We start from the raw sequence: 9,394 nt of genomic DNA on the forward strand, positions 1-9,394 counted from the left end.
AAAAAAAAAAAAAAAAAAAAAAAAATGGTGGGATTGAACTAGACCAGGAGTGGCAAACACATGGTGTGAATCCTGCCACTCCTCTTCTTTCATCCATGGCAGACATTGCTAATCAATTATAGCACTCATTCCCAAAGGGACCCAGATGCAGCCTCAAGATCCTTTTTAACACAGAGCTTCAGGCAGCCTCTACCAATCAATTAGATTTGGCATGCGTGATAAAAAGCATTTGTCCTCTGGACTAGATGATCTCCAAGCCTCACTCCAGCTGTGTTGATCTAGAATTGCAACTGATTAGGCATCTTGAGGACTCAGCCTGGGGACCACCAGGTCTACAGCTGTCCCTGGGGTGTCCAGGTCTGTGGGGCTGCCCTTGAGCTGGTGCCTTATTAATTTTCCTCATTGCTAATAAATGTGCATTGCGTCAGCTCTGTTTTGCCCCCTCATGTTCTCTGGCTGCTGCCATCAGTGGGGACTTTTTCAGAGAGCTGCAAAAATAGTTTTTTGCTGTTGTTGTTTGAGAAGCCTACGCAGAAGCAGCAGCCAAGGCTTTTTTGCTTCCTTTCTTTACCGAGGGAATGGGGAAATGCGGAGGGAAGACTTCACAATGAAGGAATGTGCTCCTTGGGGAACTGAAAGTTGTTTTCCTTAAAGAAGAAGAAGATGAAGAAGAAGTCAGCACGCTCTTTCACATCTAACCACAAAGCGCATCTGTGGGGATTGCTAACAGCTCCCAGGAGATCACTAGCTCAAGCCAAGCCTCGTTAGGCTGTTGACAACTAGGTCCTGATGAGCAAAGCCCTAATGAGCAGCTCGCTCACCGCCTGCCCTCCCGGCTGGTCCCTTGTTGGTATTCACTGGGCTCATGGAGGCCCTGGGAGACAGTTTTTCTTGCCTGCAATGGATGTTAGGCATGCAGGGGAGCTCGCTTTCTCACGAGTGAATGTTTCACTTTTCCCCACTGCTGTGCTCTGGGGTTTTTAAGAGGGTTAAGACAAATCCTAGGACACCAGGGATGGGAAGAGCTTGAGATCTGTGGGTTCCACCTCCCCCTCCCTTTTACAGATGAAGAGGCCTCCATTTACAGATGAAGAGGCTGAGGCTTGTGGTGGGGGCGGTGGGGGAGGTCGGGGACAGGGGAGGCAGATGCCGAAGGGTACTGAGCTGGTCCTGGGAAGAGAATGCATCTCTCAACTTCCAGACCACCAAGTCAGAGCTGCAGAAAGCTCAGATAGTGTCCAGCCCAGAGCTTCTTGAACTTGAGTAACATATACCCTTGTCCCAAAAGGAAACACATTGTCCCAGAGCCTTAAGATCTGAATTATGCTCTTGTGCTTTATGCTTTTAATTTGTATATAACTATAAGCCCAAAACAAATTAATAAATGAATACAAGCAAAACTACAAAGGCGATCAAAATTCACATTAACAAACAGGTTAATATGATGAATAATATTGTTTTGCTGAAATAGAATCTCATAGGGCACAGGAGAGGAGCAGAGCACCAGCAGGGGACCCTAGCCTTCTTCCTGCATCCATCAGAGCCTTCAGAATGAGGAATCTGGGGGACAGTAGCATGTCAGGGGGAGGGAAGAGGAGCAAGAGAAGGCAGGGACAAGTCAGATGCCAGGCAGAGGAAGCTGAGAGCCTGGAGACTTGGCTGCTCCAGGGCAGCGTGCTTATCCTCTGGGGCCGACCATGTTTCTTCCTTAGGCAGGGCTCCTTGAGGCTGAAATCATCCCTAGCAGACCCTCAATGGTCAGGACAGTGTCATGTCACCTGCCAGTGGGAACCTCACTGGGCACTGCCCACATCCAATCACTGCTCCTACCTGCCACTTCCGCTCTTCTTCAAGTGGGGACACAAAACAAACACGCTGTACAAGTAAAGCATAGAGCATGTCATAAGGTGAAATGGCTGGTGGCTCCAGATGGAAATGGGTGGTGAGGGGAGGCCTCAGTGACCAAGTGACACAAGGGCAAAGGTTTGGAGGAGGAGAGGAAGCAAGCCATAGGCATTTCTCAGGAAGGTGGTCTGCCTGGCCAAATCCCACCATCTTTCCAGCCTGGTTCAAATGCCTTTTCTTCCAGGAAGTCCCCCAGAGCTGTTTGGCTACACTCTGAATTCCCACAACTTTTTCCTTAGTTGTACTGGTTCAGATTTGGATTTTCTTTCCTACTGGACTTGGAGCTCCTTGAGGTGGGGACTGTGTCTCCTCTTACTAGAATGTCAGCTCCACAGGGTGGAGGTTTTCTCTATTCACTGCTGCATAACCCCAGCCTTAGCAGATGCTCTACAGAGGGTAGTGAAGGGTTATGGTGGATAAAGGAAGGGATTGGGATGGTCTCTTCGCATGATGTGAGCTTTTGGTGGCAGAAACCTCACCAAACTTATCTTTTTTTTTTTTTTTTTTTTTTTGAGATGGAGTCTCGCTCTGTCGCCCAGGCTGGAGGACAATGGTGTGATCTTGGCTCACTGCAACCTCCGCCTCTCAGGTTCAAGCGATTCTCCTGCCTCAGACTTCCAAGTAGCTGGGATTACAGGTGCGTGCCACCACAACTGGCTAATTTTTTGCATTTTTGGTAGAGATGGGGTTTTGCCATGTTGGCCAGGCTGGTCTCAGACTCCTGGCCTCAAGGGATCCACCTGCCTCAGGCTCCCAAAGTGCTGGGATTACAGGATTGAGCCACCATGCCTGGTCACCAAACTTACCTTTCTAACTAGTCCCATTACAGTGCCCAGCTCAGCTCAAGATCTGTCCAATGTAAGAATGACCGTTAGCTGGACGTGGTGGCTCACGCTTGTAATCCCAGCACTTTGGGAGGCCGAGCCTGGTGTATCACAAGGTCGGGAATTCGAGACCAGCCTGGCCAACACAGTGGAACCCCGTCTCTACTATAAATACAAAAATTAGCTGGGTGTGGTGGCAGGTGCCTGTAATCCCAGCTACTGGGGATGCTGAGGCAGGAGAATCACTTGAACCCGGGAGGCAGAGGTTGCAGTGAGCCGAGATCGCGCCACTGCACTCCAGCCTGGGCAACAGAGTTAAACTCCGTCTCAAAAAAAAGAATGACTGTTGACTTGAATCCATTGTTCTCAACTCAATTGATCAGATGGGGGAACCCAATGCCAGAGAAGACTGTGGATTCAAGACAACCACAAGTTCTTGGCAGTCAGGGCAGCTGTGCCTTTGACAAGACCAACTCTGTCTCTGGATCCACTGTTTTTTTCTGGTCAAAGCAGCTGACTGAATAGCTGAGCAGGTCTTGGTCCGCACAGAGGAGTGGGCCTTCATTCACTCAGTAAGTACTTATTGAGTGTCTACTGTGTAGTAGGGATTGTTCTACCAGCTGGGATATAGCAGTAAACAAGGCAGGCAAAAATCCCTGCCCTCGTGGAACTGACTTTCTTGTGTGTGGGAAACAGAAACCAAGCAACCAGTGATATCTACAGTATGGCAGATGATAGTAAATGCCATTGAAAATAAAGCAAGGAAGAGGCAGAAAATACTGAAGGAGAAGGGTACAAACTTCATAGAGGGTGATTAGGGGCAGCCTTACTGAGAAGGGGCCATAGAAACACCAGAAAGGGGTGAGGGAGCGAACCCTGAGGCTACCTGAGCCAAGGGCATTTCAGGCATAGTAAACAGCCAGTGCAAAGGCCCTGAGGTGGGAGCCTGCTGGGTAGATTCAAGGAATGGTAGGGAGCCCTGTGTGGTGAGAGCAGAGTGTATGGGCTAGGTTGGGGGATGAGGTTAGAGAGGAAATGGGGGACCAGATGTCAACTTTTGCTCCTACTCAAATGTTCCAGTTCTCTATTTCTGTATAAGAAACCACCCCAAACTGTAGTGGCTTAACACAACCTTTTAACATTCTTTCTCATGGTTCTGTGAGTTGACTGGGCTCAGCCAGGTGGCTCTTTAGTGGGTTCTCCCATGGGGCTGCAGCCAGCTAGAGGCTGGGGCTGGAGGCACCCATAAGGTTCTGCTGAGCGCCTTCTTCACTCATATGTCTGGCACTGTGTTGCTTTCTATGTGGCCTCTCTCTTCAGTAGAATCCACCTGGACTTCTCACTTAGCAACTAAAGGCTTCCAACTGGCAGGAAGCCGAAACAGCCAGTCTCCATAAAGCACAGCAGCCCTTCTGCAGGGCTCCATTAGCCAGAGCAGCCACAGGCTAGCCCAGGTTCATGGTAATGGAGGGACAGAGTCCATCTCTCCATGCATACGGGGAGGGAAGGAATTCATAGCAGCCATTAACACATCCGAGCAAAAGAATTCAAGGGGAGGTTTTAAGCAGAGAAATGACATATGTTCTGTTTTAACAGGATACCTGGCCAATGGTGTGGAGATCTGTCATGCCAGACTCCTCCTGTTTTTTGTTGACAACCCTCGTGACCTTTTCCCCTCCCCACTCTCCCCTTCCACTCTGACCAAGAGTCAGGACTAAACCCTACCCGCTGGGCACTGCCCTCTGCACATGGGTTAGAAGGTATACAGCGCATGTGCTGAGATGGTGCACACAGCAGGTCTCAGGGAGAGAGTGTCCTTATCTGGCATCTGCCCAGCCCCAAAGACTCAGTTTTCCATAATTGGGATGGCCGTTTGAATAGAGGAAGGTAGAAGGAAGATTGCAGGAGAGTCTGAAAGAGCTTCCTGCCTGGATGCCTCATCACTGTCCTCTGGATCCAATGTCCTGCTGGTTAATGGTGGCAGTGCTCGCACTGTGAATGGGAGGTGGGAAGAAGCTCTGGATTCTTCTTATTCCCCTGGGTGGCGCTTTCTGGTGCTGCTGTGAGTACCACCCCGGGGGGCACCATTCATACTGTGTCTGTTTCCACCAGGAGAGTTTCCTCCTGGCAGTCTAATTTCCACTCTTCCTCCCTTTCTCTTATGGGTGCCACACCTACTTTGGAACAATCTGAACAGCCATAAATAGGGACTCCAGATTTAGGAATGCAGAGCTTCATGTAGCAAGCATCCAAGGTTCCATCCCATCCGGCCAAGAAGCAGCTAATCACTGGCTGCCACCCTGCAGGGCTGTCCTGTCTGCGCTCGGGTGGTGTGTGCACCAAGGAAATGCTTGGCATGTTCCACTGGCAAGGAGGAGGGCCCCAGTGCCTGGATACCAAGATCTGGGCTCTATATGCCCTTGCCATCTGACCCTGACTAGAAGGAGCTAGAAGGGCATTGTGCTGGACCAAGGGAGGCCAGTGGCTCCAGCTGAGAGGTGGACAGCAAGAAGCCCACCAGGCTGGCAGCACAGCAGGAAGAGCTGGCTGACACAGGCCAGCCCCACAGATGGCCCAGTTATCACCTCCCAGATGCTAGTTGCTGAGCTCTCAGGAGGCAGCGGACACAGTGGTTCAGAGCTTGGCTTTTGGGGTCAGTTGGCCTGGATTCAAATCCCACGACTGTTCTTTCTGTTGGCAAGATTTTTTTTTTCCCCACTAGGAGTCTTAATCTTCTTATCTATAAAGTGGGTTTACTTCCCTGGGTGATGATAAAGATTAGTGAGATAGAGTTCGTATGTGCTTCTCGCATGGCAGTATTAAAGAATTATGATTGCCTGGCCTTCTAGCATCTGCTCCCAGTGGCCTGACCCCTAAGCTCTTGCCTTGCCTTCCCTTTTTATCTTTATTACTTTTTCCTAGACCTGCCATCCAAGAGGTATGGAATCTTCCAGTGACAACATCACTCGATCCCAGGGTCACCTCAAATAGTTAATTCAGTGGGCGATGTTTTTAATGAAGGGCATAGGGTGTCGTCTGCGTTGTCCCATCCAAAGGCGTGAGCAGGGCCACCTGGAGCCTTGTGAGACTTTTTATCCTGGAAAGTCTATGAATTCCTGAAATCCACATTACTGTCATTACAGGGCCACCACAATGGGCACAAGTTCCTCATGGGGAGACCGTAGTGTTGTGTGCAGTCCCAATAGTGTGATACCACCAGGGGGTGCTGCCCAGCTGGTCTCTGCCCCAATTCCCAGCAAGGCTGAGGAAGGCAGAAGCAAGAGTCCTTGGAAGACAGGTTTGAGCCTTAGGCTGGTGGGGTGTGGATAGACAACCTGGACTTGGAAGGTCTGCAGCCTGGCAGGCTGACAATGGCAATAGCGGGGATTCCACGTCAATTGGCCTCTTTACAATTTGCCGCCTGTTCCCACACACACCATTCCATCTCGAGACTCAAGAGATGATGCTCAGATAGTGAACAGAGGCTCAGAGAAGTCAGGGAGCTGCTCAAGGTCACACACCTGGTATGTGACAAGGTGAAGATCCCTCTGGGCTTGGCTGTTGCCAACTCTGGGGCCCTGGCATTTGGTCAGCGGGAGAGGCAGCATGTTGGGGAGAAAGAGCCTGTCTGGGAGCCTGTAGCCCGGCTTGGAGCCCTGCTCTACCTCCACCTTGCATGCCTGATCATTCCTATCCAATCCCTTCTCCTCCTCCTGCCCCAGGGGATCTCAGTGACCTTCTCCCCTATTTGGGGGAAGTTGGCACAGGGCTCAGGATCAGTATGAGTGCATCCCTTGGTATTCAGCCAAGATGTGATTTTCCCAGACACAGCTTGGCCTCTTTAAGGACAAAATTCAGTCCTGTTAGAGACTTCTCACACCCCTTAACTAGCCATGGACACTCCAGTCTTCAACTACACCCAAGTCTGGGATGCAAGGGGGCCTGAGCAGCTGGCTCACCCAGGATGCCCCAGGTCACCATTTCCCAGACTCTAGGCATCATGCCACATGCTGCACATGCAGCGTCTTTGAGTCCTTGCAGCCCTGTGAGGCACGGTATCATTACTCTCGTTTTACAGAGGAAGATACTGAAGCTCAGAGAGTGCCTGAGCACCCCTGGAGGAGGAGTGTCGCTTTTCCTCCATCTCTGCCGCTGACTGGCTGGATGCACAGGAGGACTGGGTCTCCAGACAGGACTGTAAAGGGCACGAGGGCTGCTTGTCCTTATCAGAGGCTTCCTGAGCACCAGCCCTTAGAGACAGGGAGGAAGGCAAGAGTGCGCCTTTGAGGAACGCACAAGCCCAGGAGTTCCAACAGGGCTGCAGTGGAGGCTAAGTTGCAGCAGGACTTTTGAGCAAGTATGTGCAGACACCAGCAAGAGCAATTGGAAATTGTAGTGAGCAGGGAAGGTTTGCAGGAGGAGGGGGACTGGAGCTGGTCATGGAAGGGTGAGGAAGAGTGTGCTTTGCAAAGGGGAGCTGTGGGGGAGAGCCGGGAGCAAAAACCAGGACTTCAGACTTCGAGGCTGAGCAGGGAAATGACAGGAGAATGAGGGCTCCTCTTTGGCAGCACACCCTTGGTCTCCAGGACAGAGATAAAGTGCAGGAATATGCAGGTGTCCAGGGAAGACGGTGTCTCTGGGAGCACATGCTTTATGATGCTGGCACCCACCTTGGTAGCAAAATGAGATTTGCATTTACTACAGTCAGAAAACCACTTGCCTCAGTGTGTGTGTGTGTGTATGTATGTGTGTGTGTGTGTGTGTGTGTGTGTGTGTGTCTATGTTTGAAGCCTTATGTCAAAGTCCTTCGACATTCATGATCTCTTTGTCCTTTCCCAGCTACCCTGAAAAGGTTGGTCGGACAGAAATATCCTCAAAGACATAAAAGAGTGCCGGTGGGAGGAAACGTCTTGCTCATGGTCACGGGGCTCCATAGTTGAAAAGCCAAGGCCCAACCAGGACTGCCCGCCCCAGCTCCATGCTCCTGCCCCCGAAGCTTTGCCCAGATCCCCATCCCAACTCCCAGCACCCTGCATGCCATCTGCCTCCTCAACCCCTAGGCATTCTCCCATGGAGGAGAGAAGCACTGTGTGAGCCCTTGTGTTTGCATCAGAGTTCAAGGCCAGGGTCGACAGTTCATCTTCTCCCTAACCACTTTGCTGGCTTTTAGTGCCCACCTTCCTTAAGGAGCAACAGCCACAGACAAGAGACCAGCAAGGAGTGAAGCCCTCTTCTGAGCCTCGGAAGGGAGTGGCTGGGAGGTGGTCCTCTGGCCAGGGCCTACTAGTTTGACCCCTTCTTTCCAGAATCTCCAGTGGAATGGCACAGAGAGGACTGAGGGTCTGGGGGGTCGACCTCTGTGCCTTGCCAATAACCGTGGGCACCAGCAAAGCTCTCGCCTAGTGCCAGGCACTGCTCTGAGTGTCTTGCGCATACACGCTCTTCACACTGCCTGGGGAGGCAGGTACGATTATAACCCTCGTTTTACAGGTAAGGAAAGTGAGGTACAGAGAGGTTAAGTGACTTTCCCAAGATCATGCAGTGAGTGGCAGAGCTGGGGTTTGGGCCCAGGAAATCTGCCTCAAGTAGCTGTTTTGCCTCGATAAATAAAAATAATAACAACGACAGCTACCATTTGACGACCCCTTCCTATGTGCCTAGTGCTTTAATTCCTCAGAGCAATGCTGTGACTTAGGCGTTGATGTTGTCCGAATTTCTCATTTCATAGATGGGTAAATGCCGGCTTAGCAGGGCGCCTGGAATGAGGTGACTGCAGAGGCTCGCAGAAGTTAGGTCTGCCTAAACCGAAGCTTCCACCCTCCTCTGCCTCTGTGACTTTGGAACTTTCGGAGACTCAGTTTCCCTGTCTTAAGCCCTCTGCTCCTCTTGCTTCGCCGCTCCAGCAAGTGAGAGTGGACTGGGTTGCCGTGCCTGGCGGATGCGGGTCGCCGGGCAACTTCGGAGTCTCCCCTTCCCCATCCGCCCGCAGCAGAAGTCCCAGCTCCCGGCGTTTTCTGTCTCTCGGAGAGTTGGGGCGGAGGGAGTGGCGGGAAGGTACCGGGTGGGCAAGGTCGGAGCTGCGTCACCGAGAGGCCTGCAAGGCCAGGGAGAGAAGGCCCCGCTGTGATTTGGGGAAGGGCCGGGGGGCCCATAAGTCACGTGCTCGGTGCTGTTGTGAAGAAGCGGACTGTCCTCTGGGAACATAGAAGCGCCCCCGACTTGAGTAGGGGCGGGGAGGGAGAGCCGAGGAGGCAGGTTCTGGGCCAAGGGGATGGGGGTGGGGGGAGGTAGGGAGCACGCGGACAAAGGAGGCGGCCGGCGGCCCAGCTGTTTTGAAAAATGCTTCCTGTTTCTTTAAAGGCGCTCGCGGCTCGGGCGGCCGGGGCTGGGGAGGCGGTGGCGGCGGGAGCTGCCTCCTCTCCGGGCGGCGGCGCTGACTGATCTCGCGAACTGGGCTTCTGTGTAAACTGAGGCTAAACAAACACAGATGGAGCGCAGCGGGCGTTCTCCAGAAATGCTGGCAAGGCGGCAGCGACTTCAGATGACACTCTGAGCGCTCCGGGAACCGACAGCCCGGCGGCTTCGCGAAGCCGGCGGCGCAGCTGCCCCGGGCGAGGGGGAGAAAGGGAGAGGAGAGGGAGGGGAGGGCGGGCGAAGGGGGAGAG

At 52.4% G+C, this 9,394-nt stretch overlaps 1 protein-coding gene across 1 annotated transcript in view; it reads left to right on the plus strand.

Moving 5' to 3' along the window:
• ATOH8 (atonal homolog 8 (Drosophila)) overlaps window positions 1-9,394 on the plus strand; it is a 68,925-nt gene that overhangs the window by 25,337 nt on the left and 34,194 nt on the right. The gene's annotated exons all lie outside the window — the stretch shown is intronic.

Source organism: Colobus angolensis, unplaced genomic scaffold (assembly GCF_000951035.1).
Source record: "Colobus angolensis palliatus isolate OR3802 unplaced genomic scaffold, Cang.pa_1.0 Scaffold118, whole genome shotgun sequence".
NCBI classification, from domain to species: domain Eukaryota; kingdom Metazoa; phylum Chordata; class Mammalia; order Primates; family Cercopithecidae; genus Colobus; species Colobus angolensis.